This window comes from Zea mays, chromosome 8, assembly GCF_902167145.1.
Source record: "Zea mays cultivar B73 chromosome 8, Zm-B73-REFERENCE-NAM-5.0, whole genome shotgun sequence".
Taxonomy (NCBI): Eukaryota; Viridiplantae; Streptophyta; class Magnoliopsida; order Poales; family Poaceae; genus Zea; species Zea mays.
The window spans coordinates 85,644,332-85,653,758 of record NC_050103.1 but is presented as its reverse complement, the minus strand read 5'-3'; positions in this window follow the sequence as shown (position 1 = coordinate 85,653,758).

Here is a 9,427-nt window from a genome sequence, read left to right as displayed (position 1 = left end):
AGCTCGACTTGTGGCCAAGGGATACTCCCAAGTCGAAGGTTTGGATTTTGGTGAAACCTATGCACCCGTAGCTAGGCTTGAGTCAATTCGCATATTATTGGCCTATGCTACTTACCATGGCTTTAAGCTTTATCAAACGGACGTGAAAAGTGCCTTCCTCAACGGACCAATCAAGGAAGAGGTCTATGTTGAGCAACCTCCCGGCTTTGAAGACAGTGAGTACCCTAACCATGTTTATAGGCTCTCTAAGGCGCTTTATGGGCTCAAGCAAGCCCCAAGAGCATGGTATGAATGCCTTAGAGATTTCCTTATTGCGAATGGCTTCAAAGTCGGCAAGGCCGATCCTACTTTATTCACTAAAACTCTTGACAATGATTTGTTTGTATGCCAAATTTATGTTGATGATATTATATTTGGGTCTACTAACGAATCTACATGTGAAGAATTTAGTAGGATCATGACACAAAAGTTCGAGATGTCTATGATGGGGGAGTTGAAGTACTTCTTAGGCTTTCAAGTGAAGCAACTCCAAGAGGGCACCTTCATTAGCCAAACGAAGTACACTCAAGACATTCTAACCAAGTTTGGAATGAAGGATGCCAAGCCCATCAAGACACCCATGGGAACCAATGGGCATCTCGACCTCGACACGGGAGGTAAATCCGTCGATCAAAAGGTATACCGGTCAATGATTGGTTCATTGCTTTATTTATGTGCATCTCGACCGGACATTATGCTTTCCGTTTGCATGTGTGCAAGATTCCAATCCGACCCTAAGGAATCACACCTTACGGCCGTAAAACGAATCTTGAGATATTTGGCTTATACTCCCAAGTTTGGGCTTTGGTACCCTCGGGGATCCACTTTTGATTTAATTGGTTATTCGGATGCCGATTGGGCGGGGTGTAAGATTAATAGAAAGAGCACATCGGGGACTTGCCAGTTCTTGGGAAGATCCTTGGTGTCTTGGGCTTCAAAGAAGCAAAATTCGGTCGCTCTTTCAACCGCCGAAGCCGAGTATATTGCCGCAGGCCATTGTTGCGCGCAATTGCTTTGGATGAGGCAAACCCTGCGGGACTACGGTTACAAATTAACCAAAGTCCCTTTGCTGTGTGATAATGAGAGTGCAATCAAAATGGCTGACAATCCTGTCGAGCATAGCCGCACTAAACACATAGCCATTCGGTATCATTTTCTCAGGGATCACCAACAAAAGGGAGATATCGAGATTTCTTACATTAATACTAAAGATCAATTAGCCGATATTTTTACCAAGCCACTTGATGAACAATCTTTTACCAAACTTAGGCATGAGCTCAATATACTTGATTCGCGCAATTTCTTTTGCTAGACTGCACACGTAGCTCATATATATACCTTAGATCATTTCTCTTTCATATGCTATGACTAATGTGTTTTTCAAGTCTATTTCAAACCAAGTCATAGGTGTATTAAAAGGGAATTGGAGTCTTCGGCGAAGACAAAGGCTTCCACTCCGTAACTCATCCTTCGCCATCGCTCCAAGAAAAGGACCTTGTCTTTGGGGGAGAGAGTAAGAGCCCAAAGCAAAAGGACCGGATTTCGTCTTTGGTATAATCTTAACTCATGACCAAAGGGGAAGATAGTACTTCTAAGGGCTCTAATGATTCCGTTTTTGGCGATTCATGCCAAAGGGGGAGAAAATATGAGCCCAAAGCAAAAGGACCGCACCACCACCAATTTCAAAAACTTTTCAATTAGTATTCTATTATGTTCAAGAAAGGGGAGTAAGTAATATTTCAAAAATAATATATCAAAACCCTCTTGAACACTAAGAGGTGGATCTCATTTAGGGGGAGTTTTGTTTAGTCAAAGGAAAAGCATTTGAAACAGGGGGAGAAAATTTCAAATCTTGAAATTGCTTTGCAAACTCTTATTTATTTACCTTTGACTATTTGCAAAAGATCTTTGAAATGGATTTACAAAAGAATTTGCAAAAACAAAACATGTGGTGCAAGCGTAGTCCAAAATGTTATATAAGAAAGAAACAATCCATGCATATCTTGTAAGCACTTATATTGGCTCAATTCCAAGCAACCTTTACACTTACATTATGCAAACTAGTTCAATTATGCACTTCAATATTTGCTTTGGTTTGTGTTGGCATCAATCACCAAAAAGGGGGAGATTGAAAGGGAATTAGGCTTACACCTAGTTCCTAAATAATTTTGGTGGTTGAATTGCCCAATACAAATAATTGGACTAACTAGTTTGCCCAAGTGTATAGATTATACAGGTGTAAAAGGTTCACACTCAGCAAATAAAAAGACCAAGTTTTGGATTCAACAAAGGAGCAAAGGGGCAACCGAAGGCACCCCTGGTCTGGCGCACCGGACTGTCCGGTGTGCCACCGGACATGTCCGGTGCACCAGGGGGACTCAGACTCAAACTCGCCACCTTCGGGAATTCCCAGAGGCGACTCGGCTATAATTCACCGGACTGTCCGGTGTACACCGGACAGTGTCCGGTGCGCCAAGGGAGGTCGGCCTCAGGAACTCGCCAGCTTCGGGAAACTCCAAACGGCTAGTCCGCTATAATTCACCGGACTGTCCGATGCGACTCCGGAGCAACGGCTACTTCGCGCCAACGGCTACCTGCTGCGGCATTTAATGCGCGCGCAGCGCGCGCAGGAGTCAGAATCGCCCATGCTGGCACACCGGACAGCAAACAGTACCTATCCGGTGTGCACCGGACACCCAGGCGGGCCCACAAGTCAGAAGCTCCAACGGTCAGAATCCAACGGCAGTGATGACGTGGCAGGGGACACCGGACTGTCCGGTGCGCCATCGAACAGACAGCCTCCCAACGGCCACTTTTGGTGGTTGGGGCTATAAATACCCCAACCACCCCACCTTTCATTGCATCCAAGTTTTCCACTTCCCAACTACTACAAGAGCTCTAGCATTCAATTCTAGACACACCCAAAGTGATCAAATCCTCTCCAATTCGACACAAAGCCCTAGTGACTAGTGAGAGTGATTTGCTTGTGTTCTTTCGAGCTCTTGCGCTTGGATTGCTTTCTTCTTTGTTGATTCCTTCTTGTGATCAAACATTCACTTGTAATTGAGGCAAGAGGCACCAATTGTGTGGTGGCCCTTGCGGGAAGTTTGATTCCCAAGTGATTTGAGAAGATAAGCTCACTCGGTCCGAGGGACCGTTTGAGAGAGGGAAGGGTTGAAAAAGACCCGGCCTTTGTGGCCTCCTCAACGGGGAGTAGGTTTGAAAGAACCGAACCTCGGTAAAACAAATCCGCGTGTCACACTCTTCATTTGCTTGCGATTTGTTTTGCGCCCTCTCTCGCGGACTCATTTATATTTCTAACGCTAACCCGGCTTGTAGTTGTGTTTATATTTGTAAATTTCAGTTTCGCCCTATTCACCCCCCCCCCCTCTAGGCGACTTTCATTTATCATTTGCCTTACTTATAAACTTCAAATTGGTACAAACCTTCACTCATATCCTTTTTACCAAAGGGGAGAAAATAGGCCCCAAAGGGGGAGAATTCAAAGGGCTCTCAAGATTCTTCGTTTTTTGCGATTAATGCCAAAGGGGGAGAATTTATTGGCCCAAAGCAAAAGGATCGCACCACCAGCACCACCGCACCACCATTTTCAAATTTTCAAAAACTATTTCACAAAGGGAAATCATTTCAATTGCAAAAACCCTCTTGAAACCTAAGAGGAGAACTTCTTCAGGGGGAGCTTTTATTTAGTCAAAGGAAAAGCATTTAAAACAGGAAGAGAATTTTCAAAATCTTGAAAATGCTTGTTGAACATATTCTTATACCTTTGGCTATTTGCAAAAGAATTTGAAAAGACTTCTCCAAAAGATTTGCAAAAATAAGCTAAGTGGTGCATATGTGGTCCCAAATGTTATAATGGAAGAAAGCAATCATATATATTTAGACATATGTAGAAATTCTTTCAATTGGTTTAACTCAAAGTAACTTATGCACATCTGTCAAAGTTGCAAACTAGTTACATTCCTCACTTTATATTTGCTTTGGTTTGTGTTGGCATCAATCACCAAAAAGGGGGAGATTGAAAGGGAAATGGACTTAAAACATTTCCTATAATAGATTTTGGTATTTGACGTCCATCACAAACCACGTGGACTAACTAGTTTGCCTAGGTGCATAAGGTTCAACATAAACCAAGAAAGAAATTAAGTTGGGGACTCAACAAAGACCGGACAGTGTCCGGTGCCCAGGCCGAGCACAACGCGAACCAGCCACTCTCGGGTTTCTCAAGGAATTGCTCTGCTATAATTCACCGGATTGTCCGGTCAGCATAGGATAGTTTCCGATGAGCCAACGGAGCAACGGTCAAATGCGCCAACGGTCGACTGCGTGAACAGTAAAAGCGCACAGTGCAGAAGTCAGAGCACCAAAGTCAGATCGCACCAGATATGTCCGGTGTGCCACCGGACTGTCTGGTGCAGCAAGAAGACAAAAGACTTCAATGGTCAACAGCTCCAAACCCTAACGGTCTGCTGACGTGGCAGGCACCGGACAGTGAACAGTACCCTGTCCGGTGTGCCATCGACAGCCAACGGCTAGGAAGTGGTTGGAGGCTATAAATACCCTCCAACCACCTCCATTCAAGTCATCCAAGCCTCCTACACTTCTCATTCAATACAAGAGCAAAGGCCAACACTCCAAAGACACAATCAAAACATTCAATCCACTCCAAGCTCCAAAATCAACTCAATTGCTTAGAGACTTGAGAGAGGATCATTTGTGTTCTTTTGTTGCTCTTGTTGCTTGGATTGCTTTCTCCTTCTCATTCTTACTCTTCTAAGTGCATTGTAAAGCTAGCAAGAGACACCAAAGTTTGTGGTGATCCTTGCGGGGTCTTAGTGACCCAAGTGATTAAGGAGAAGCCTCGACCGGTCTGTGTGACCGATTGAGAGAAGGAAAGGGTTGGAATAGACCCGGCCTTTGTAGCCTCCTCAACGCGGGGACTAGGTTCTTTGGAAACGAACCTCGGTAAACAAATCACCATGTCCACTTGTTGATCTTCACTTGATTTGTTTCCCCTCTTTCCTCTCTAAAAGCTTCCTTGCTCATATTGATTTGAGTTTGCTCCCAAAAGTTATTCACATTGATTGAGCAACTTTAAGCAAGGAGAACTATCTTCCGCACTCCGATTTAATTTTAACGCTAACCCCGGGCATAATGCATGTTTAAAGTTTGTAAATTTCAGGTTTCGCCTATTCACCCCCCCTCTAGGCGACTTTCAATGTTCTTCTCGAACCAGTATAAATCTTGCGCCCACCGTGCACACCGTCTAGAGCCCAGAACACGCACAATAAATTTACTTGTAGAAGTGAGGTTAGAAACACTGAGACTAGGTATATCAAATGGTAGGAATCCTCGTCTTTAATTCATACTTGTTGAGCAAATCTACATGGTTTAAAATGTGTAATAAAGCACGACACATAGATTAATGAAAATTTCTAGATAGATGACACTATTGCTTGTTTCTAAAGTTATATCTTTCAATTGGTGTCATTTTAAATTATATGTGCAAAAGTACGGATTATAGATGATTTGTCGCTCTTGATCTCAAAATCAAAGTGCAAGTCTCCTACAAGTATTCCAAAACTTGTATGCACACTTTTAGGGGGAGGTTACTCTATAATATAAGTCTTTGAGACTAACACTACTTTTTAAGCCTATAATTTGTGTAGTAGTCTCATTGAAGGAAAATGGTGTCCTCGGAGAAAGACAACATGCTTCCACTAGAAGAATACCATCGTCCAAACCATTTGATTGCTATAATCTTTCGATTGGTATCATTTACATGTCTTCTCTAGTATTTGAATATGCTATGTTATTTTCATCTTATGCCCCATGATGCCATATATGCATATGTTATTAATTGCTTCTTATCACTATAATATCCTCTATCATTTACCTATGCATAGTTTTAGGGGGAGGTAGTCTATCTCAATCATGTCTTGTTTCCTCTTGTATTCATGTGCTTTTTCTTAAAAAAGAGGGTTTTCCGATAGGGGGAGTATGTCCTTTTCTGTAAAAGGAGAGAATACTTTTCCACATGGGGAGAACTTTCTTTTAGGGGGAGTAATTCTTTTTAGAGGGCAAGTCTTTAAATTACATCATGGATGCTTTATATGTCTTACTTTTCGATGTTTGATTCAAAGGGGGATTTTATGGTCCAAAGCAAACCAAAGTTATCAAATACCAAAACCCACCAATTTTAACTTTTTGATCCTTTCAATTGGTTATCTTGTTGGTTTCAGTCCTAGATAGGAGGTGTGTGAATTATGGAGTTAGGGGGTCGCTTAAGTCCATAATCTCACATGGCGATTAGCTACATATGCATGAACATGCTTAATTTCAAATTGACCTCATAGCTTTCAATTTGGCATCTCTTTCATCTTGCCTATGCACAAGCATCCATAGCAAGAAGAGTGCATATTTCAATTCAGTATTTGATATTTGCTTGTTTTGGTTGTGTTGCCATCAATCACCAAAAAGGCGAGAGATAGTAAGGAAAATGGACTTCGACCCATTTGATTAGGAATTTTGGTGTTTGATGATCATCATAACCTTGTGGACTAATGTTCCCCAAATGTTTTTGTTTTGAAGTTCACAGGATGCGGAGTGGATTGGACTAAGACTCTAAGGATGCAACACCTCAAAAGAAGACCCAAAATATTGAAGGAAGATCAACAAATACTCAGCAAAAGTCCAAGACGCAAGACCAAAAAAAGCCCAAGCGAAAGAATGAAGAAATCCAAAGATGGGTTGTGAGCCTGTGTACTGGTGCTGCACTGTGTAGTGCCCAAAATTTAGGAGGAATAAAAAATAATAAAGTCATGGAATTTATGAGGGTCTATGTGATTACTTTTTCTCTTTTTGCATATTTAAATATTAGGCTTGATTTAAACAACTGATAATTATATAAATAAAATAAATGTGCATCGCATGCTTGGTTCTTGTATTGTTGCATTTGTATTTAAATTGGTAATACAAGTTTGAGTTTGAAATTTTGAAATAGGAATAAAACACAAAAAGTAAGAAAAAGAAATAAGAAAACAAAAAGAAAAAAAGAAAGCCTTACCTCTACTTGGGCCTAAAACCCGTTGATCGACCCACCTCCCGCGCTAGCTCACTCAACGAGAGGGCACTGACACGCGGGCCCAGGAAACTCTCCGTGTGATCTCGTCCGCACACGGACTCACGCTGGCCGTCTGGCAACCAGGCCCGCTCGACTAGGGCTCCCTTGCCACACGCACATAGATCCCCGACGCCGCCAAGCAGGACACTCCTGTCGACCCCTTCGCTCACCTTACTGAACCTGAACAGAAATCATACACCTGGGATGCTGCAACGGCCGCCGGGAAACTCAGGGTCAAAACCGGTTGTGCGCCCCGGTCTCCAGGCTATAAAAATAGGGTCCCACGACCCTCCTACATCCCATCGGCATCACAAATAAATCACGCCTAGGAGCACCATCATGGCGAGGAGGAGGATAATAGGGAAAGCCGTCGCACCTGGAAATCCTTTGCATTAGCTTTCAGCCTCGGGGAATTGGTCCTGGTGATTCATCAGGTCACGCTCAAGCAATTGACCCCTTGCTGTGCATGTCTGGTGGACGAAGATACCGTGATTCGTCGTTGGAGTGCCGTCACCACCGCAGAGCCGCGTCTCATCGTGGGTAGAGAACATCACGCCTCGGTTCCTGGTGAGATTTCTCATACGAGTTCGCTTACTTCCCCTCTATGTGTAGCGTCGTTGGGATCGAAGTTTAGAGCTCTAGTGTGTAGGTTGGGATTTCCGGTGATGGCGCCGCCGTGGGCTGAGAACACCGCCGCCTGTGCACAGCATCGGTAAGGAGGAGGAGATGTGGGGATCGTCAATCTCGAGTTCGACGGTCATGATTAGAGCACTGTTACCTGTTTGGCTCGATAAATCCTGAGCGTTGATCTGTGAATGGGCGGATGAGAGGGTGTAATAAAATTGGGGCCATTGATCTATGATCCTATGGTCGCAGTCACATAGCGGTTCAAGATTAAATCTGGGCCATGGATCTCAGATCCAGTGACCTCCTTCACGTACATGTTCGGGTAAAATATAGGGATCCTCGAATCTTGATTTGACAGCCATAAAAGCGCGCATGTATATACTGTCGTGTTATATTCGCTAATGAGTCCCTCGGTTTTCGTAGAAACAACACGCAGGCCTTCTACCTCTAAGAACCATAACAAACTGGTCCTAGATCTGGTTAACAGAACCCTGAGCTCTCGGGTATTAGAAACCGCAGCCCTGATCTCATTTAAACAAACATGGGAATTGAATTTTAGGTATATTAATTATAATAAAACAACCTAAAACTTGTTTATTGCATAACTTCTCTGTTTTAACCTCAATTTCCACCGTTCTAGTCGTGTTAGCTTCGTATTAAAGTTGTCTACACATTAACAAAATTTGTTTAGTGTGTTCAAAGATAACTAAATATTTGGTTAACCCAATGTTTATTGGACTTACTTTTCTAGTCACAGTCAATATGATTAACTTGATCCATCTATAATTTGACTAAAATATGATCTTTAATCATGTTATAATTAAAGTTGAATTAGTTATTTTTTTAGATTGTATGGCTCATATGGTTTATATTAATAGAATATATCTTTATCATTTAATCACCTAAGAACTACGGAAAAACATATCTTTTTAACCGTAACTCCGATTTTAGTGGTTCTCGAATCTACGATCTCGTTGCAACGCGTAGAACATTATTATGCAGTGTGTTCTCATATTTGGTGTGATGTTAATTTCTCCTATGCAATGTTTTTTACTATTTTGAGTAGACGAGCAAGTGACCGAGGAGCCCAGAGCACATCAGGTTGAAGATTCTGAGCAGAAGCTCGCAGAAGGCAAGTTGTGCCCTTGACCACTCTTCTTTACCTAACAATGTTCTCTATAATTATTGTGACATGCTCAGGTTAATTTGATGGGACCTAATAGGTTGCCCTAGTTTTGTTTACCTCACACCTTGCTTGTAAATGAATTATTTGGTAGTTTAGCTATGTTGTACCTGGTTTTGGGAAGTAATGCTAAATGAAACATGATCATACTTTATCATTATTGCTGGATTATTTACTATTCATGATAAGATTATTGTGTTAACTAGAACATGGAGAACCAATTGGGAAAACAGTGCTACCACAAGGGTGGAATAGGACATCCTAGGCCAAGTAATTAGAAAATCTAGGGAGAGACTACCTTACCCAAAAGGGACAAGCGAGGAGCGGGTCAGTATAGAGTATAGGGAGGACCTCGGGTTGGACTGTTTGTAAAGCTTTTCAAACGAGGAACTCCTATGCTTCCTTCTTCTTAAATCCGTAGCGGGTTTTCTCGA